At 40.7% G+C, this 22,606-nt stretch overlaps 1 protein-coding gene across 5 annotated transcripts in view; it reads left to right on the top strand.

The window, feature by feature from the left end:
* Positions 1-1,408: 1,408 nt before the first annotated feature.
* LOC146492155 (semaphorin-5B-like) overlaps positions 1,409-22,606 on the top strand; it is a 50,202-nt gene continuing 29,004 nt past the window's right edge. For 2 of the 5 annotated variants that reach the window (XM_085150322.1, XM_085150318.1), the window contains exons 1-2: positions 1,409-1,545; positions 12,916-12,976. The gene's annotated coding sequence lies outside the window, so the exon portion shown is untranslated. Of the gene's footprint in view, positions 1,546-1,582; positions 3,385-11,920; positions 12,977-22,606 lie in introns of those variants that run through there. The other 3 variants (XM_085150320.1, XM_085150321.1, XM_085150319.1) reach the window with 3 other exon arrangements.

Here is a 22,606-nt window from a genome sequence, read left to right as displayed (position 1 = left end):
AGGGGGAAAAAAGTGCTATAATATGATGATGATGATTAGTATTATATGCAGATCATAAAGAATGAGAATAAGAAGAGGCAGAAAAACAATACACTTGTTGCCCTATTAGATTTGTAGCTGATTTGTCGTTGTTTCGTTTTTTGTTCTGTCATGTTTCCCAACATTCATTCATTCATTCATTTAGTTATGTCATATGCTCACATGCTTTTTTTTATGTTGAACATCTACCATTACAAGTCCAAAAGCATTCACATCTTGCAAGTAGAAATAGGTAAAAAAGAAATAATTCTAGATTTAAAGCCAAACTATGGTTGAAAATTGCATTTTTATATTTATAGTGTATACAGAAGAAACACCTGAATACAGATTGCAAGGTAAATTGTCTCATTTGTTTTTATCTTACATTACCTGTATTATATGTTGAACTCGTTCTATTTCTGACTGAGTTTTTATGTGTTTATGTTTTCAAATCAAATCAAATCACTTTTATTGTCACATCACATGTGCAGGTACACTGGTACAGCACATGTGAGTAAAATTCTTGTGTACAAGCTTCACAAGCAACAGAGGCGTGCAAAATACAATACAATAACGTAAGAACAAACAAAATATATGAATGGGTAAATCTGAGGATTATAACAATAAATATATGTACAAATATAAAGTATATGCACATTACTGAATATGTATAGTAAATATGTATATCTACGTGTGTGCGTGTGCATACATATATATAAAATTAAATAAAAATAAAATATACAGAGGTCGTAATTGATTATTTTAATTGAAAAACGTGTTTGAGGCTTTTGGAAATATTCATATCTTATCTGAAATGCATATTGTAGTCCTTTACAGTCATTGTTTACATAGAGTACATGATTAGGTTTATGTTTTGCAGTGGGATTGCGTAATGTTCTCCCACTAGGTGGCAGCCAAGCTTTGCTCAGTGGTTTCTTGATTGTATTTTTCTTTTTCTCAATGAGCTCATCCATGTGCCAGTAATAAGTGGCACATGCCTTCTATCAAGAAAGAGAAGGCAACCCTTGGACAATCCATAGCCAAGACTAATTTTAGCACAACCTTCCTGACTAAGTGGAGCCACTTTTTTTTTGTAAAGTTTTTAAAGTTTCTTTAAAAAGCGAGGTTTGTCTTACTGGAGAAAATGTTCTGCAATACAGTGTCACAGACTCACATTGGCTATCGGCTCTGGGAAGTCATAATGACTCAATACGGGCCTGAGACTGACTTTTATTAAAAAAAAAAAAAAAAAAAAGCAACATAACTTCTTCTTGTTTTCTTTCTCTTTTTGTTTTTCGTCATCCATAAAGACGCCTGTCAAATCACACTTATTGCGGTATTAAACGTTGAAACCACTCAGTTTATCACACAGCGCCCCTAGTGGTCTGAGCCTGCCTCGCCCTGCCATCACAGGGCTGCAGCAGAGTGCACAGCTGTGGACGGCGGGTCTGCAGCGCGTCCTGCATCTGTCTCTGAGCCCGCATAACTTCCCTCACCGTGAATCCTGTGATGACCCAAAGGTGAGAGGTAAGCTCGAGCTTCCATTAACATTTTTTCTTTTTTTGTTCCATTTTTAAACTTTATTTCATTGACAAGCTCGTGGAATTCACCAGCCCGTCTGTCGTTAATGCGTTGAACGAATTGGCGCCGAACTCCATTTACAAATGTAAAATTTGTATTGGCGGGCTGCCTGGAAAGCATATTTCAGTTTAAAACCGTGAAATATCCTTTAGTTGGAGTTCCCCCCCCAAATTCGGCTCTAATATTTTCTTATTTACATCACATGTTGGAAGGTTTGAAGTTGACAGCTTGATGAAATTATTTGTTCTGTAAGTCAGAACTTCTTAACACTGCATCACGTGCTGTGAATACCTAATCTATCTTTAGAAAGATTAGGACGCCAGTAAAATTAGACAGTGTCGTCGGTGCAGGATTTATTTTTAACCGGTTAACCAAACTTTAGAAGTAGACTACATTCCTGGTGGACTGATGTGCAACAGTAAAGCTACAGTGACTGTACTGCAAGTGGATAACATGATGGATTGGCTTCACATCAGCCCGTAATTTTCCTCCAGGTGTTCAGTGAGTATACACCTCGGACTGTGAACCTGGTGCCTGTAGATGATATAGTGAGTGAATATTTTCCTTTTAGGACACTGACAAATGGGTTTTGCTTCAGAGTGTATCCAGCCTTCTGAAAGTAGTTGATTTGTACAAAGGTACCTGCCAAACAAACTGCAGACAACTGCAAACCACTGCAAAAATACAATAAAACAACTTTTGTAGCACCGTCTTGGGAGGAGAGCACACCATGACTTCCGTCTTGCCTGTACTATTGCTGTTGTTGTTGTTGCTGTCATTGAAGACAGGGCAAAAACACAAGGTGGTTATTGTATTGTTATTGTTATAAGGTTAGGTTATAGGACTGCTTTTTTAAAAAAAAAAAATTTGCACAGTATCTCTAAAACTTCTGTTTCAGAGTGATGCTGACAATTTTCCTGATTCTGCCAATGGTTTCTTCCTGTTAAAAGGGAGTTTTTGCTTCCCACTGTCACCAAGTGTTTGCTCCTAGGGGGTTGTCTGATTGTTGGGGTTTTCTCTGTATTATTGTAGGGTCTTTACCTTACAATACAAAGCACCTTGAGGCAACTGTTGTTGTGATTTGGCGCTATGAATAAAACTGAATTGAACTGAATTGAATAAAAAGAGATCCATGTGACAGAAGAAGGAAAAAAGGCAGAGAACTTAACAGATGTTTCCTTCAGACAGACTGTTCAGACTTTAACTGGTAAACATGAACGTGCTGCTATCATTATTATGATTATTCTTCGGTTAAATGTGTGACTGACAGCAGGCAGCGGAGTCAAACATGTCAAATCTATGACAAGCTTTACAGTTAGACTGTGCAGGAAGTATTAAACGTGTTTATTGCTATATAATACTCAAATAAATAACAGTTTTAGTTGCAATTAATTTTTCTTTCTGCCTCAGCACTAAATAGAGACAGGGCTTCTCAGAGCCCTGACTATATGCAACAGCCGTTCTGCTGCTAATGTATAACCCCTGAAATGGAAGTGGCATTCAGTCATTAAACTGGATCCCTGAATGTGTTACCCACAGACCTCCACAGTGTCATGAGGTTGGGCTGGAGTGGAAAAAGAGCAAATGAGCAAGTTTATTCCCGAGGCCCCGATGGACAGACTGAGACTGTGTCTGTGTGCCTAACCTTTATTTATTTAAAAAGCCTTGGTAAAAATCTCTGCATTTTGTGCCTTGCATTGTAAGACAATGGTGGTAATTATGAGGAAGAGCAGAAAGTTTTCTGGAAATGAAAAGCAGCGACCTTCGGATGGCATGTGAATTTTGGTAAGAGATTTCGTGCCGCTGTGCGAGATGCTTACCCTCCCGAAGTTTACCCCATAAATATCAAAAAAAAGTTTGCAGCTGCTAAAACCATCTCTCATTTTTGCATTTCTATTTCTGCACAAGTAAATAAACAAGATATGAAGAGTAAACATGATATTTTAAAAGCTGCCAGACTCTAGTTTTGACAGAACAAGACCAGCTGCATGCTAATATAGGTTGGACCCAAACACGACTTATGCTAATCTACATGTTTGAGATCTGATTTTAGCAAATTTCCCAGAATGTTGCTCAGTGACTCACCGTAAGTGTCTGTGGGTTTCTTCTCTAACCTCTAAACTGGACCTAGCCCCTGTTTCTTCTTGTGTGTGTGAGTCTCTTTTTTTATAGCTCCAGTAGAAAGGTAAACCTCAGTGACTGCAGGGTTTTCGAAAATCAACACAGCCAGTGTTTAAAGCGGAACGAACTGAATGTTTGAAGTGTTTAACATCAATATTTCTTTGTGACACGCAGACGTGCTTCACAGTGGAGCCCTATGCGCTGCACAAGGAGTCCATTGAAGGCGGTGACGTGGGTGGTGGTGGCGCTGGTTTTGGGGGTTAAGAGTTGTTGGGTTACCACTGTAGCCCTCCTCTGCAGCTGGTCTTTGATTAATGGAGCCCATTGGGGATTGGCTGGTGTGTTTGGATTAATTGATTGTGACAATATTAGAGTGTTGATATTGTGATATTCAGTGCTAATATTTGCTAATAAGTTTGGAGGAAATGTGATCATAGGCAAAGTTAGTTTTGCTCTGTGATAGATTTCTTATCAACAAAATGGTCAATAAGTGGATTTTGAACATAATTGACACTGAAAATAATGCTTTCTAATACCTCAGACAAGCTGCGGGACAGATGTCAGTGTTGGTTACATTTTTTACTAAATGTAACCAACGCCAAGATCTAATTTCCATGAGTTCATCTACAAGTGCCACAAGTCACATAAACACAGGAGTGGATAACGAGTGCATAAAAGCAAATTGATTCAGAAACACAAGTTTAAAAAAAGTTGTGTAATATTTAAACAAAAACTTACATTTTCTGAGATTAACTTCGCAAATTCACAAGGAAAAAAAGTCCTGGAGCTGCCCTGATATTAATGTGGTACAAAAATGTAATATTGTCTAATATTATGATAAAATAATACAAAATCAATTTGTAAGAAGAGAATCTGAAAATATTCTGAGATTAAAGACACAAAAACATGGAAAAAATAGGTTTTTATTTTGTTATCGAACCATTTTGCTTGACTTCACAAGCGCAGATGACGCCTCTAAAAGGGGACGTCAGAAATATTTTGACATGATGATGCCAGAATTTCCAAATATGGGATAAATAAAGTACTTCTAAACTTATGAGCGCATATTTATCCAACCGTAAACAGAGTGGCACTTATATTCTACTCAGTTTGAGCATTCAAAGTCTCATTCACCCAAGCTTTTATCGAACATTCACACACGCACACACTCAGATGGATGCATCTAGGGCAACTTGAGGTTCAGTATCTTGCCCAATGAAGCACATGGATTGTAGTAGTTGGGAATCAGTCCACTGACTTTTGCTCGGTCAACCTGAGCTGCTAGTTGAAGTTTTTGCTGACATAAAATAGCCTTACACATTCATAATTAAGAATAGGCATATTCTGAATGGCATAGCGTTTAAAAATTGTATTTAAGGTGACTTACACATGCAACAATTTCAAATTAACAACAGGTTAAATGATTAAATGTTCATCAAAGAAGGTAAAAAGCGAGCAAATATGTGGAAAAATGTTCAAACGTACCACATACTAAACTTTAATATAGCAAATACACTGAGACTAAGATGCTTTTAAAGAATGCTGGGAATCCCAAGCCACTGAAGGCGCTTTGAACCATTATATTCAAGGTGATACAGAAGTTCATATTCACTTGTTTAGCTGACAGTTTGTTGGCTGTCTTTTAGCCTCCACCCAAAGCCCACTGTCCTCTATAATGTTCCGAGCTGGTCGTTTTTCACCGGTGCTGCTTCGTCTTGCGCTGAGGGCTCCCCTGCCGCCTCACCGTGCCTGCAATCTTTCAGCCTCAGTGCTGACAGGAGGGGCAGCAAAAACACAGCCGGAGGAGGTCATCGTGAAGTTTGCACAGGAGCGAGCCATTCATCCTCTCAGGGGGTGGGGTGGTGGTGGTGGTAATGGTGGGGGGTTTGGTTCTCCGCTGTGGTGAGACTGAGGCTGGGAGAAATGAATATCCTGCCCTGTTAAAGTTGGGGATGAGACTGGACAGTGTTATTTGTCTCTTAGGCTCCGCCGGGCGCACGAGAAGCTAAACGAGCCTGTCGTTTTTCAGTGTGTTTGATTTATCGGTGCCATTAATTTCTGAACAGGAGGTCACCCCTTCGCCTTATCAGATTGGCAGCCACTTGTACAGTCGCGCCTGGCTGCTGTCTCTGTCAACAGTGTGAGGAGCTGTCATATTTCCTGCTTGCTGGCTTGATAGAGCGTCCGCACAGAGCTGGTAAAGCACTGCGCAGATATGATGGTGTGCATCCACAGGAGAGCTATTTGATCTTGGTCCGTCATACAGCCCGCTGATCAGGCTCATTACAGCCAGAAGATTTCTGTATTTATCATTTTAACGACAGAAACAGTATTTGCGAACATTTATGCCTTTTTGCATTCCATTTATTAGTCCTTAAATTTCATGATGTACTTAGATATGCCCAGAATTTTGTATGGTGGGTGGGTTTCGGCCTTTCCTGTACTCAGCAGTGGTCAGTGGCAGCACGGTGCAAGCTGTCCATAGCATGCCAGCAGCTGTGTTCGCTTGCTTGAGCAAATATCACACATGTATAAGGAAGCAAAAAACCTTTCAGGAATGACAGAAAGAATGTGATTATGCTTCTAAGTTTGAAGGAACCTGGACGGGCGAAGATCATAAAGCACACAGCGGTGGAGACTGGAACATCAAAGATATTAGATGTAAATTAATACAACAGAAAGATTGGACTGCATTGCCATTTCTAAGGTTGTAATTTAAATACGCCGCGTGTTGAATTGGAAAATGTATATTTTATTTCCTGCACTGGACGTAGATTTCTGCATTTTTATTCAAACAAATACCCTTACCTCTTTTTATTTCTTTGAGTATTTCCCAGTAAAGACACAAGCAAATACACACACACACACACACGCGCAGCATACTAATTTTCCCCATTCAAAAATGCCATTAAAATGCCGGGATCTCTCAAATATATTGAGTCTCATATCACCGAGAAGCCTCAGTCTCTCCAGATGCAACATATTTACAATTCTCCCCATCCAAAGCTCAAATGGGAGTGCAAAGTCTTTTTTTTCCCACCCGACTGCCGTACTATTAACTTTCTTGCAATTGCCATTCCAAAGCGGATTGCAATCTGTTCATACTTATTAACACACGTCAAATCACTGGTCACCCTAAGGATAGCTGTAAATGCATCTGGTTTCCAGCTCTTTCCAAATGCTTCAGAGTAACAGTAAAAATGCTCTTCCAATAACTACATGACCAGAAAGAATGAGTCAAATTACCAGTGGTGGATTTGCATTGATGACAGACAGGTGGAATATCAGGGGAGAGAGTGTGTAGCTGATAGTCTATGGCAGGGGTGTTGAACTCCAGGCCTCGAGGGCCGGTGTCCTGCAGGTTTTAGATCTCACCCTGGGTCAACACACCTGAATCACATGATTAGTTAATTACCAGCCCTCTGGAGAACTTCAAGACATGTTGAGGAGGTAATTTAGCCATTTAAATCAGCTGTGTTGGATCAAGGACACATCTAAAACCTGCAGGACACCGGGCCTCGAGGCTGGAGTTCAACACCTGTGGTCTATGGTAATGTAATAAATTGTATAAGCCTGTATCTCGTATTAAGTGAACAGTTATGTATACTCTCCGGGGGCAGGGCAATATGGCCAAAAATATATATCATGATATATATTTAAAAATTTGTGATAACAATATAACTGACAATATAATTGACTTCTCTTTCCACATGCTGAATGAGCATCATATCCCTGGCTAAACAATGCATCACTGCATTAGTTAGTTCCTCCCAGCGTTTGCTACTTTTGTCATTAGAGATGCAGTAGGACTGGGCGATATGACCCAAAATTCATATCTCGATATTCTTTAGCTGGATGGCGATATACGATATATATCTCGATATTTTTTAAAGCCATAAAGTATGAACAAAAAGAGAGTTCTTAGTCAAAGCTGTGTCCCAAATCTCACACACGCACATTTATTAACATACAGCGTAGATGTACGAGAAAAAGAGTACGTATCACTCCGCGAGGCTCCTCGGTAGCCGTAATGCTCCAACAATCCTTTAAGCAGTGCAGCTTCGTAGCTTACCAAAGTCGTACCAAAACACTCTTTGAAAGGTTTCTGAGCGCTGTGTACCACATAAAATCAGTTCGCGGTCAGTAAGCACAACCAGAATTCATACATAAGGCACATGTCATGAACTGGCTGTGTGGAGGCAGATGAGGACCCAAACGCAAAACTCACGGAGACAGGAACTGAATTTAAAATCACTGCTTTATTGCAGGCCTTACAACGAAACAGAACTAAACTGGGAATGCTAACTGAGGACCGAGGGAACACAGAAAAGCACACAGGTTCGGAGAGGAGACATTGACGACGTGACACTGAACTGAGGGAGACATGCACATAAATACACAGAGGGTTAACGAGGGAAGTGGGAGCACACGGGGAACACAGCTGACACAGATAATCGTAACGAGACACGGCAGGAGTAAATGCAACACTGACGGGAGACTGTCAAAGTAAAACAGGAAGTAGACAGAGGTTCAGACAGGAGGAGAGAGAGCATAGCGACATAACGGGCTGGGGAAAACATGGAATAAAACACAAGGAGGGGAAACAAGGGTTCACAGATACACAGAGGGGCACACAGGGGGTAACCAAATAAGGAACATCTTAACTAAACAACCTAGGAACCACGGCATAAATAAAGAACAAAATACAAAACACACGAAAACTAAGAATACTGGGCCAACATGGCCCAGGACCATGACAGCACACTGTCGACTTTTTGAGAAAATGAAAGGATTTTAGACGTCAACACGTTAGCGCGGTTAGCTTGTTAACACCTTGACGCTAGTGATGTGCGATACCACTGATTTGCTTTCCGATCCGATAGCAAGTAAAGTTCAGGGTGGTATCGACGATACTGATCCGATACCGATACTTTGTACAAAATTTCTTTTTTTTTTACTGTATCTTTTATTGTATCTCAAATTATAGCTTCATAATGATTACAGGACATCAGATCACGTGTTCTTATCACTTAATAATGCAGAATTATCATACAGAAAACTGAAGTTGTGGCTATTTGAGCACGTTGCCTGCCTGCAGCATTAAAGGACTCCGTGAGAGACGTCTGTCTCGCCCTGGCAGCACCTGTCCCTCTCCTCCTCTTCAGTTCGCCTCAACATACGCTCGTCATATTCTGTGATATGATTCACTCTGAGGTGTTTGACGAGGTAAATGGTGTCACCACAACACCTCACTTTCTTGCCACATGTATCACAAACCGCATCTTGGCTGTTTGTGGAGGTAAAATACGTCCGCAAATTACTCCATTTACGCTCAGCCATTGTTGTGAGTGCGCACGCCAGAGGCTGCGACACATTTATACAGCCTTATTTCACACATGACTATTAAAGGCGGAAGAGGAAGTAGTTCCTTCCAATGTAGACAATCCAAATGATATAGTTTCTTTCCACTGTGTTCCTGTTAATGATAAACTACAAATTTACCCTAAATTACTAAAATATCGATATTTTAATATGAGAATCGATTCTAGAACATAAATGACTGGTATTGGAGGAATCGATATTTCAGTATCGATCCGCACATCACTAGTTGACGCCGTTCAACCCCACGCACGGGGCGATCCGCAGTAACTCATTAACAGAGATTTGCCCTGTTAATGCAGTTATGGCGTTAACGTCACGCTGACAGCACTAAAATAGTAATTTCCAAATGTTTTCTTTTTACCGACCAGCTCCTCTGTGATAGCTGCCGCGTCCATCTTGTTGTTGCCTGCAGGTGAAGCAATGGGGGTGGAGGAGTTGTGTTCAGTGAAGGAGAGAGGCGAGGCAGAGTAACGTTGCCTAGGGACACAGTGGACAAAAGAGAGGAAAACTTGCGGCTCCACAAGTATAGTTATAACGTAACGTAGACTATATCGATATAAACGATATTATCACATCTCATATCTCGTATAAAACGATGTCGATATATTTAAAAACTCGATATATCCCTCAGTCCTAGCATGCAGCTATTTAAAGCTACGCCGATTGTTTCTTTGGTCTCACCACTGCGCTAGTTGAAGCGGACGTTTCTTCACTGCTTTAACAGCTTTGTTGTGCTCCAACAAGAGCTTCTGGTTCAAATGATGAAATAGGTTTGTGGTGTTTCCTCCGTTTGCCCGCACAGACCGCTTCCATGTTCTACAAAATTTTTTGCTTTGGTGGGTGTCTGACGGATGAAAACCAACCCAGTTCCACACCACTGAAGTTGCAGCATTTTTACAAACCAATTTTGGTTCATCTGATTCATTCGACAATAGCTTTCGCCCTTCTCATTCTCCGTCGCCATGCCTGTTCGCCATGTGCATATAAGCGTATGAAAACAAAGGCACTGCGCATGCACGTTTTACCCGTATTCTAGCACGATATTTCATTTCCTTATCGTTGCCTAACATTATACCGGTATTACCGTGAAAGGTATAATATGGCCCAGCCCTACTCTCCGGACATTCCTCCCACTCATTGCTTACTTCTATGTTCATTTGATCTGCCAAAGGCATGTGTAATTACCAGGTATCCACTAGTGATACTCTGGTATTGATCCGATACCAAGTTACTGTCTAACTAACAAGTAACTAACAAAAAAGGTTCAGATATTTTTCACAGAGTGTGTTCGGGGTATGATAAGCATCAATCTAATCGCACTGGTATCAATCTGATACCAGTGACAACAAGGTACCAGTGGTATCGACTATCAATATTTGGATTGATCCACCCGTCAATATTAAATTTATTAAAATTCATCATGTTTTCTGACATGATCTCTAATTATTCTACAGCTAACACAAAAATCCACAGCTAGTTTCTTTAGGGTATTTAAAGTATTCGTATTCAGTTGTAAAGGTACTCGTGCTTGTGTTTGAACTTTTTTGCCCTTAATGGGTCACAGTCAGTTAAATTTGTTAGCGGATGTTATCACAGTTTTCTGCTGGGCATCGGGTCTCTCAAGAGGGAAGTCTGAATTTCTTTGTTTAGGCAAACGAAATGTTTGTCTGAACTAATGGAATTTGGTGTTGACTCTGTCTCCTGATTCATTTACACATCGGTGCTACTGCAGCTGTGTTCAACCAACACCAAGTCTTACTTTAGTATCCAGATGATTTCAGATGTAGCTGAGAGCACTTAACCTCTTTTTTGTCTGCCTTTGTGCCTGCTGATTGAAGCGTAAATAGTTAGTTTGAGAGTGCGTGCGTCGCTGTGTTTTCATTCTTAGCACTAACGTTAAAGGTTTTGCCATAAACACAACATTTTCTTTTACTTCAGAATGCTTCTCAGATAGAAGTGACATTTTCCTATCATCCATTATCTATCTGCTGCTGATTGTTTGTGCCACACTATATAATATTAGCAAACCCAGCAACACTTGGTGCGTTTAAGGTGGTTTCAAACCACGTAAAAATGCTCAAATTTACAGCAATAAAAGGGCATTTTTAAAATAACTTATCCACCTTCATAACTGAGTTACAGGTGTGGTCACATTGATTGACAGGTGTCCCAGTCAGAAGTCACACTCCATCTGTCTTATAACTCGAGCTTCGCTGTTAGCGTTTTGGTAGCACCAGGGACGTGTTAGTGGTGGCCTTTCTCATGGTTATAAGAGTGTGAAAGAGAAAGTTAAATGTGAAACCACCCCTCCACCTCCACCAAAAAAACCAAATAATTCAGTACACAATCCTTTTTTTATATTGTTTTTTGTCAATTGCCTTTATTTGATAATGATAGTAGCAACAGACAGGAAAGTGAAGAAAGTGGCAAAGCTCCACAGGTTGGATTGGAAACTAGGTTGCTGCCGTCTGGAAATTGAGCACTTGGTTACCTGCTCGCCCTTTATGTGCAGCTTTTTCATCTGATTTCCGTATGTTTTGCTGCTCGCCTCTGCTCGCCGTTTCACCACGTGTATCTCCTCTGCTCCACTGAGCACACATGAAAGAGGGCAAAGGAGAGAAGTGCAACTTATCTCTTGAGCACTCCTAGTGTTTTAAGTGCTCAAAAGGGCTTTGAGTGCTCAGTTAAAGGAAAGAAGAGCTATGTAAGTACCAGTCCATTTACCATTGATCACGATGGTGGCCTCACGCACAGCTTTCTCATTGCTTGTTTTGTCCTTTTAATGTATTTTTCCAATACTATCTGGGAATCATGATTTTCACCAGCTGTTGAGTTATTTGTGCTTGTGTGATAAGATGATCGATTGATTTGGCGTATGGCTGCTTTGATCCAAAGCCAGCCCCTTTAGCTCAAGATTAAAGGTGTGCCCTTAAATGCCATTCGCTTTAGCTCGAGATTATAGACTGAATAAAACATGCACGTAGCTTCCAAGTCTGAAAAGTGAAGCCAAAGTGGAATCTGCCTTAAAACCAGAGGACAGTGTTTCTGGTTGGTCCACTGCTGAACAAAACATCAAGTACATTTTGTAAATTATGGTTATTACCAGAGCCAGAAAGGAGGTTTATCCCGGGCATGCTCATTGGCTAACGACGTGCCCATCGCAAATCAAGCGGCGTTTTCATTTTCACAGTCAGCTTCAAAAAGCTTGAACAATCCCCGCTGTTGTTAATCAACAGGTGACACCACAGTGATGATGTCTATATTTTATATGCACTCTATGCTCAAGATGCTAGCTCGGTGTTTCTGATTATTCTTTAGGACTCATAAAGGTGTCGTCTGCAGTTACTCTGCCTGCTAATCAGCCACTCTCCATCAGTGCATCAGTGTGAGGTGACTATAAGTGAATAACAGGACATGTCGATAAGTCCTCAGTCTTAAATGCAGTGCAAAAGCACAGCAATACTCAGCTTGTAACAAACCACAACTAATTCAAATGCTCAAGCTGGCTCCCGCCATACTGTGACCTAATTCTTTAACAGAATCTAAAACTGGATCTCACACAGGGCAGAACATCTCTGTCTATTGAGTTAACAGTTTGCTCTGCACAGATAGAAATTCTTTGCCCCCCTCCCTTATTTTCCCCCATCACAAACACACACACACACTCACCCCTTTACCTCCCCTCACCTCCCTGCACACTCTCTGGTCAGCGTGCCACTGTGTGCCGATGTGTAACAAGTTCTCCCTCTCTTGTTTTTCATACCTTCCTTTCTCTCTCTCTCTCTCTGTCTCGCTCTCTCCCACCATGTGAAGCGCCGGGATCCGTGCCACGCTCGTTCATCTGCCGAATCTGTCTGGTGCTGATGGTGAACTAGTAAGTTTATTTTCTTCTGTGTGATATTTGTGCGGCGTGTGTGCGTTGCTTTCACATATCCCATGCGGAGATTGGCTGCATCAGTGCAACTGCTTATTCTTTTGTGTTGTCCTGTCCTTTCTGTCTTTGTGTCTACTTTTTTCTGCCTGTTTTTTTCCTTCTGCCTGCCTGTCAGTTTTCATGTCACTGCAGGCTCATTTCTTCTCTAATCATCTATAATATGACCCTTCACCTACCCCTCCTCTTTTTCCCCCTCGCTCGTCTTCAGCGTACATCACCCTAGCTGTGACTTTGGAGCCTACATGTGGGGATGTGTTTGTGTAACGTGTAGTGGATGTTTCCTTTGTTCTGGTTAAAGCACAAGTGCTAAAACTGACAGAGGAATGGGGTGGAGAGAAGCAGGGGAGACAGAGGAAATCCCAGCCCTGGATCAATACTCTTAGTCTGGGTTATTATGTCTGAATGTGTGCGTGGGTTTTTTCCCCCCACTTCAGTAATGAAGCCTTTCTGAAGCAAAAGCCACATGTTGCACGTGTGCGAGTGTAACGTTCCTGTTTGATGTTTTCCCACAGAGCAGCATGCTTATTTATTTCTGTTTTTAAAATTGCAAAGAGTCGCCTTTTACTCTTCAATTAATTACTGACATCATGCTGTCATCTCATTAATCACAGCACCAACAGTTTGCTGATTAATGTCTTCGGGGTGTTTTTTCACTATGAGCATGATTTATGGAAATTAGTCGTTGGTGGAAAATAGTAGCCATGATCATTTTTTTCTGGTGGGTTATAAGGACCAGGTCTTATGAGATTTTTCATGACAGCTGCATCGGTTATGTGCAGTGGATTAGTAATTAAAATGCTCAGATTGTCAGCCACCCAAGAAATTCAAAACCCAAGACAGTCGTATTTGGAATGATAATATTAACTCAGTTTGTGTTTGCCGTGCACAGTTTTGGGGAGTAAGACATTTACGAGTCATTTTAATCAGTTACTATGAATGAAATTAAAGCTGATAATCAAAATGTTGGTGATTGCAAAATGGATTCATTAGGAATATAGTTTTATCAGTAAAGGGCTTATATGTAGAACACAGTAGCCTTGACAATATAGGGCTTTTTTCTGTAGGTCACATGAAACAGATTTCCCTAAAATTATTGTGTAGTTATTTATTTACTCGTTTAGGAGCTCAGCATGTCTCTCTGCAGACTGTAGGGCGCTACAGGCTGCCCGTCTACCTGCAGAGATCGTCTCTTCTCAGATGGAGGCAGTGTCCCAAGTTTGTGGTACAACAAGGGCTACTCTTGCTTGTGCTGTTGTTGTACCATTGGTCAGCCATGGAGAAGAGCAAGGTTATAACGAACAAAGTCAAACATCTTTGATGTTTTTTCACGCTTCTCCTGTCACTCCTTTGGCTTGTTAACCAATCAGCTTTTGACTGACATAGAGTTGAGCTACTCAAGCGTCACTGTGGTCAGATGATCTGGTTATTGTGTTTGTGGCGTTCCAATCACATGTGTTACCAACAAGGTAGTTTTCAGAGTGCCCTCTGGTGGACAAACTATGCAACATCAATCCTCATAACATGGTTAAAGTTTCTTATATCACTTCTTTACTTTTTAAATTTCATTTCATTTGTTGGCTAATATCGGCCCATTCATTCAAGACATAATATTAATATCGTTATTTTACATCTTTTGACCATAAAGGCTGGCTGTCCTTTGGTATTTCATTAAAGCATGAATAAGAATTTTTTGGGGGAAAAATTGGGATTGGGATTTTTATTAATTTACCAACATATCGTTGTGCACCACCTGTCGTCACCAGTCAAATCACTAGGCATTGCTTGTTTTGACTGCACTTATGGTCATGTCTTGATGCATTCTCAATCATCCAGGAAAGTAAATCTCCAAAAGTTGATTCTGTTCATCTGGACGTAGCGTTATTGTCACTCATCCAGGTGACTTCTTCAGTCTCAGCTGACTGCAGGTTTCAATCTTATAAACAGTACATTTGCATAATGACTGAAATCAGCCCACTGAATGAACAATGGGCTGGGAGGTCAGTTCCTTAATCTTAATTATGCAAATTCTCATGACCATTGATCAACAACCACTGATCAATGGTCTTGAGTACTATTCACAGAGAGTTGGGGAATGGCTGCAATCACAGCATTGTAAGATGGCGAAAGATGTACCCTTAGGCCCCCTCCTCGATTCAGAGATGGTCTTTTTTCACGTAAATCAACTTTTGGAGACTTATGGCCATGGTGTCTACAATTCCTACTACTACTACCAGTACTGTACAAATCTCCTCCAACCAGGCCAGAAATAGTATAATAACAACAACTATAGCTCTGTGACCAGCAGTCTGCTTCAGTCCTGGTAGACCTGTTGGGCAAGATTGGTTTTCAGTGCTGGAAGTTCACCAAAAAATGTTCTTTCTGAAATTTTTCTATGCCTGAATACTGCTCTTTGTCTACAGATGACTGTTCAGTATGTGAAGGAACTCTTCATACAGATTAGAGAGGTGTGGATTGATCTCTATGATTTGTTTTGGCAGCTGCACTTTGTAATCTAAACCGTGTTAACACTTGAGTTTAAAGTCCATCTTGGCGGATCAGATCAAAAGTGGACAGTGGTCAATACAAATGTAAACAAGCGCTAAGACTCTTTGTGATCAGATCACTCAGACTATTTGCCGAGGCGGTCTGGGGCACATTTTGGTTTTTGTTTTCTCATCTAGCCCTTCCTTATTAAGCTGATTTGACATCCAGCAGAAACATCTGTACACAGACTTCAACTGGACACCTGGAGGAAAAGATTTTAATACCAAATGTTAAAACACTCATAAAGGATGTGTACAATTTAACACATCGGTGTTGTCTGCGCTCTTATAACATGTGAATTAATGTATTTCTTTTCTTTTTGTTGAATGCATCCATCTCCTGCCTTCCAAATTCAGGGTGTCCCAGAGGTCACAGAGCAAGAGGCAGGGTAAACCCTGGCCAGCTCACCACTTTGTCACAGGCTTAACACTGACACCCACATTCAACCCTAGATGTAATTTAGAGTCACAAATTAACTTAACATGCAGCTGAATACCCCTGTTGTGCGGTGGTTAGCACTTTGGCACCTTTGTAAACCATCTCCTCCATATCAAGAGTGTTTGTAACTTCTGCACAGCTCCTTAAATATTGATTATCAGTCTTGCCTTGAAGTGAAACACAACTACTGTCTTTTAAAAATTTTAGATCAACACAAGCATTAGAGCGCAGCTCCGTCTCTGCATCATCCACTCTGAGATAATCATTAGCAGTCATGCATACTACATGAACTGTTACTAACGTTTTTGCCATTCAGAGCTAAGTAAGTAAAAATACATCTCTTGATAGAGCAGATGGCATTAGGGTTGGCATTAAAGTAGCTATAGGCTGTAATTTAACCAATTATTGATATAAACATCTTGATCAGTGACACCACAACTCTTCAACAACTGCTTAATGGATAAAACTACAAGTTTGATGCATAAAAATGTTAAATAAATTGTTGTCGTGGTACCGTTCAAGCGTAGCTAAGGCCATTGGATGCCGTTTGCTTTTTCTTCCTGTTTGTTTTTTGTGATTTTTCCATCACCCTGGCTTCACATTGAAATTCATGTTACAGGGAATGAGCTGTCCAACCAGTAATCTTCAATCATGTCTACTGACAGAGCGGCTCCCTTCAAGTGGGGCAGCGGGTATTGACAGAGAGTGATTGCAGCTGTACGTGTTTGGTTATACATCCCAGTCGTGTCATCTGGCAAAAAAGCAAAGCAAAAGAAATGGAGATCATGATAAGAGGACGGAGGGAGACGGGGAGGAGCGAGGAGAGAGATAGGAAGAGAGGGATCAGTGCAGCTGCGTGCCTCTTTAGGATTCCTGCTCTCTACCTCCTCTCGCCCGGGCCAAACCGGCATCATTAGGTTTGGCAAATTACCCGGGCGGCCATTGTGGCGCAGCCATGGCACGTTAGTGTGTCTTTTTAACTGTGGCTAAACTCAGTCTATTCACTTGTAAAAGAGAGCAGCCATTGGCAGATAGTTGGCAGGTTGCACAGAGAGGCCATTCACCCCGGTAGGAAGGAGCTGAGAACACTGCCTCGGAAATGGTCCTCTCTGAATATTTTGATGGAGGGACTTTGGGTGCCCTCTCAGTGTCCATTTGCTCCAGCTAACAAATCTCCATCAACTGACTTCATTGGTAATCAATATCAGTGCGCCTTATAGGTGAGGGCGAGCAGGAGCTGCAGTCAGAAAGAGAATTTTAGCAATTTGATTCAGTGTTTTGATGTTGTCCTTTCTTCCTTTTTTTACTCAAGGAGGAATTTGGAGTTTGGAATCCAGTTTTTTTTTTTGTAGTGGGGTGTAGTGGGGTGGGGGGTTGGTGTTCACTCCGTCTTTTCATGATAGTTGGACGCTGTCCAAAAACTCGGGTGGAGAGAGTTTAGACAAGAGGCTGATATACAAGGGTCAGATGCTGGACTCCCTCCTTTTATTTTTGATGCCACGCAGGAACAAATTACAGGGCTTCTGAATGAAGAAATAATTGCTCGTTATTAATTTCGCTGTCACAGAGTTCCTCCGTGAAGAGGACATGTCTGGATTTTAATGAAGCGCACTTAACGCGCGCACCCAGTGTTGTCGGGTCCTCGGTTTGTAGCTGGTGTGGCGGAAGTGCTAAAAAGAAGTTTCAAGGTCTTCTGTAGTGCGTCTTTTCGTAGGCAGATCACGACATGGATAATTACCTATAATAGCTGTTTTGCAAGAAATGAGGGAAGAGGTTACTCACGCTGACAGAAAAGGAAATGGCCCCTTCACAGTTGCCGAGCTGACGTGTTAAAGCTTAATAACCTGCCGGTCACATGGCTCACAAAAGAGGTTCATCCATGCCTTGTTTTTTTACTTAGAGTCAACTCAAGCCCTCGGACCACACTCCATAAAGGGGCCATCTCTTTGGCCTCTATCAGAGTCCTCCTAAGTTCTCTGGGATACGCTTGTTTAGTTCTTCTAAGAGGAAAAAGTCAAAGTGAGCTTGCATGGTTCCTCAAATAGAGGCAGGGGAAGTTCCATGTTTCTTAAATTTTGCATGAACATCACTGTGAATCACTCTGGCATCAGCAGAAGTAGTTGACACTCAGAGACAGAAAAAAAACCCACTATATTCAAGAAATCTCACAAACTTGCAGGAAAAAAAAAGCAGCAGGGAAAGAGTCCAGAAAGAAAAATGGAGGATTTGACAAAGGCCTCTGCTGTGTGAAGTTTGTACAACTGTGACAAAGTGCTGCAGAGGCACTGCTGCTCTGTCCAAACACTTGTCAGTGTGTCACTACACACATTTCCACTTAAATGTTAAACCAGGGAGAAACGTCAGCGGCTTCTACTTGTGTAGCTGTAGCGTGTAAGGGGAAGGAGAACAGGGGGGGGGAGCTTTTTCTAAATACTTTTTCTGACTTTTCTAAGGAGTCGATGGGTCATTTTTACATTTTCAAACCACCAACAACGAAAGAAAACAAACTGTCTGGCTTCTGAAGACATGACACAGCTTCTTTTTGAAGGTTTGTAATAATGCCCTGTAGAGGTGGGAATCACCATACATCCCACGATACGATATTATCACAATACTTAACGCACGATACGATATTATTGCAATTTTTAAAAAATATTTTGCGATATTCAGATTCTGTACATAAAGGTAAACTTTATCAATATTCATTTTATCTAATATCAAAGTCTCACACTCAGTCTTTCTCTCATTTCAGTTTGATTGTTGACAAACTGAACGGTTTGTATTACAGTCTAGTCCAACTTAACTGAATCAACCATCTGGTACAATTATAGCTATTCTGAACTATGCAGTTTATGAAAACTATGCAGCCCCTTCAGCAACTGAAGAATTTGAAAGTAAATTAAAACAAAATATAATTTTACATTAAATAAAAAAGTTTTAAACTTAATTAAAATAAAACATGTCTTAAATTAAAATAAGTAAACTGTCATGTTTATTGCTGCCATAAAAAAAGTTAAACACATTTGGACAGTGAAGGAATGTCAGGATTCTTGCTCAGAAAAAGGATCAACATGCTCTGAAGTCAGAGCACAAAAACCTTTTTTGTAACAAAATATCGATTTCTGCTGTCCCTGTATCGATACATTATTAGCAAACAAAATATCACCATACTACACAGTATCGATTTTTTCCCCCACCCCTAATGCCCTGTGTGGGTCACTTCTGCAAAGTTGTTGATCCCACCCCCCAAATCTCATGGCTTACAGGTTGCATTTATACTTTAAAGTTGCAGTAAATGAAAGAAATCTGTCAACACAACACTTTGAGGTTAAATTACTTTACTTAATTGGGGGGAGGGGTGTCTTTATCAGTAGGAAAACTTTAAAAAAAAAAAAAAGCATAGTCAAAGTCTGAAATTTAGCCTCCTTCACATTTAGAAGGAATTTATTTCCAACAGTTTTCACTCTGAACATGGCATGGTCATTCTGAGTATGAGCAGGAGGTCTCTGGGTGAAAATGCCTCGCTGATGTCAGAGGTCAGAGGAGAGTGGCCAGACGGCTTTAACCTGAAAGGAAAGCAACAGTAACAGCTGCGCGATTGTGATTATCACTATTATTCTGATCGATATTAAGATTACAGTTAAGTTTAGTTATATATCCTTTAATTTTAATGACAGAAATGTTTTAATTGTACTGTCGTGTAAACACCGCTTTCACGTCCATGTTCCGCTACGATCCTGCTGATGTACAATACCAAAACTATGTAAATACAATTAACTTCACTAAAACTTAACATGAAATTAAATCAGCAAGGCACTGCATTCATTTTTACATTGTGCTGCACTTCTTGGTTAGTCAGTTAGTTAAAACATCTTCACAAAATCCTATTTTTACTTGACCTGCACTGATGATTGAGTGCAGAAGCTAGAAGCAAAATATAAAGTCTTCCACTCCATTTTTTCCAAACCATTATGATAGTTTGTGTACAATGTCGGTTTTGCCAATTCAGAAAATTAATTGCATGAGGGGAAAACATCTTTTGTCCACGATGATCCTTCATTACTCACCATGTTTAGTGGACACATATCTTTGGCCAAAAAGCATGCGATTGCCTCAATGATTTCAATAGGTCTTTGTGTGCTGGATGGATATGCAGACACGCATACAGGCTCGCTTTTATGGACGCCTGAGCGCACGGCGGATGATTCACTTTTGCAAATATTGCGTTGTTTCTCTTGGCCTTCATGCTTTAATAATAATCCTGCAGTTTGTGGTGCGTAATAAATTATCATGCAGACGCTGTAACTTATTATTAGTTAACATCACTTGCTCTAAATCCAAAGTATTTCCAAACGTGTGATGATTTGCTCTGACGGACAAGCTCTTGGTCGTCTGCTGTGCCAGACATTTGATTTTTGTTGTGCATCTGTCTGTTAATGCTGCGGTACTCATCTAGACTACAGCAGAAGAAAAGGAAACTGAGGCTACAGTTTGCACGATCTCACCAGAATTGGACAACAGAAGATTGGAAAAATGTTGCCTGGTCTGCTTTGACATTTGGACGGTAGACTCAAACAAACGAAAGCATGGATCCATCCTTCTATCAGTGCTGTAATGGTGCATGGGCACACTTTAACCGAGCACTGTTTATCCACCACAACCTGTTTGAGTATTGTTGCTGATCATCACTTTATGACCACAGGGTACCCATCTTCTGATGGCTGGAAGCACCTCAAAAGCTCAAATCACCTGCTGAACATGACAATGAGTTCACTGCACATAAATGGCCTTCATAGTCCTGACACACACCAGCACTTTTTGGATGTGGTCGAATGGGGGATTCCCATCATGGACGTGCAGCCAACAAATATGCAGCACCTGTGTGATGCTGTTGTGTTAATATGGAGTGTTTCCAGCACCTTGTTGAATCTGTGCCGTGAAGAATTACGTTCTGGAACCAACAGTGGTAAGAGTGTGGCTCCAACCAAGATATACAGATTAAAGTGGCCTGCATATATCATGATAGATTTTAATATAAGAATCAAACTATCTGTACTGCAGGAAAAGTTCAAGCACATTTAACAAGCTCTGTACTGACTCTGAGTGCCATTTGGTGTGAATGTGTAAGGGGAATTAGTTTAACCTTTTTTGCCAAGTAAAGCTTTTTTTTTTTTTTCTTTTTTAGCTTTAGAAACTTCTACAACTCAAGTGCCGGCAATAAATGTCAAAGTAAATCACAATGGCAGATAAAGAGTCTATATATGGGCACAGATGTGAAAGTGGAAGGTAGCCACGAGCTGATTCTGTTTGCAGGGCTGGTTTACATCGCAGGACGTGATGGACAACAGACCCGTCTCCCAGGCTAGTGCTGCTAATGACTCTGAGGCCACTTGTAGTGACTACTTTGGTCAGGAGAAGTTACTTTCAAAGTCACATTTGCTAGAAACGAGCACAATCCTTAACCGCTTGTTTGGATCCATATAAATGCTCACGTGATAACACAGCAAATGCTTAATTGCATTGCTGTGTATCTCCTTTAAATATTTAACAGATGAAATTTCATTCAGTCTCGCCTTGCAGAACAATCAATACAGTAGTTTGCAATTGTGAAACAAATCTAATCTACCAAAACATCTATGTTTAAAAGGCATCCCAATAAAATGAAAAGCATACAGAAAAAATATTCAGCCTTAAATACTGCTGCAAAATTTGAGTACAGGTTACAGTTTAATGTCTTTGTGTGAGGTTTTGGAGTTGCTGCAGGAACATGAAGTTATCTTCATGTTCCTGCAAATGCACAAGCATCTTAGATTTGTAGTGTGTAGTTTTGTCCGCAAGATGTTTGAATCAGCTTTCGCTGTTGCAGAGGAATCACATGGAGAGGCACCAGTGAAGTAGGAGAGACAAATTGGCCGGCAGCAGGGGTTCAGTATACACCTGTCATGCTTAGCTGTGTTGATACAGGGCGGCCCAGTCCTCAGCTTTATTTACTGACATGGCCCTGCCTTAAAATCTTGGCTGTGTTGCTCCAGTGTGGTGATCACATGTTCACTTTGTGTTCCCGGGGGATTTTTTTTTCCCACACAGTCCAAACACAGACCGGTCACATGAATTGCAGACTCTGTGTTTCTAATCCCATCACAAGTTGTTATTTCTTTAAGGTGTTTTTCTATCGCAGCCAGCTACACGAGTGAATGAATGTTCAGACACGCTCCGTCTCTGGGAAAACAGCTCTCTGATTTTATTTTTGAAGCAATTTATTTCCAACTTTCTATAACAAATTCAAAGACTGTAGCTCAGGTCCGTCTGCCACTGTCGGGTCCATAATATTACTCGAGCCACATTTAGAAGCATCACACGACCATCTACTTATTTTATGTGTAACATATGTCTGTACTGATGCGGTCATTTGCTTACTTCAGATTTCAATTAAATTCAGCTAATCCAATGTTTTTTATATACTGCCAAATCACAACAGTCTCCTTAAGGCGCTTTATATTTATAAGGTAAAGACCCTGAAACAGAAAAAACACCAACAGTCAGACCACCCCCTATGAGCAAGCACTTGGTGACAGTGGGAAGGAAAAT

Source organism: Neolamprologus multifasciatus, chromosome 23 (assembly GCF_963576455.1).
Source record: "Neolamprologus multifasciatus chromosome 23, fNeoMul1.2, whole genome shotgun sequence".
NCBI lineage: Eukaryota > Metazoa > Chordata > Actinopteri > Cichliformes > Cichlidae > Neolamprologus > Neolamprologus multifasciatus.
Note: the sequence above shows the minus strand (reverse complement) of the source record. Positions and strands in the feature narration are given on the sequence as shown.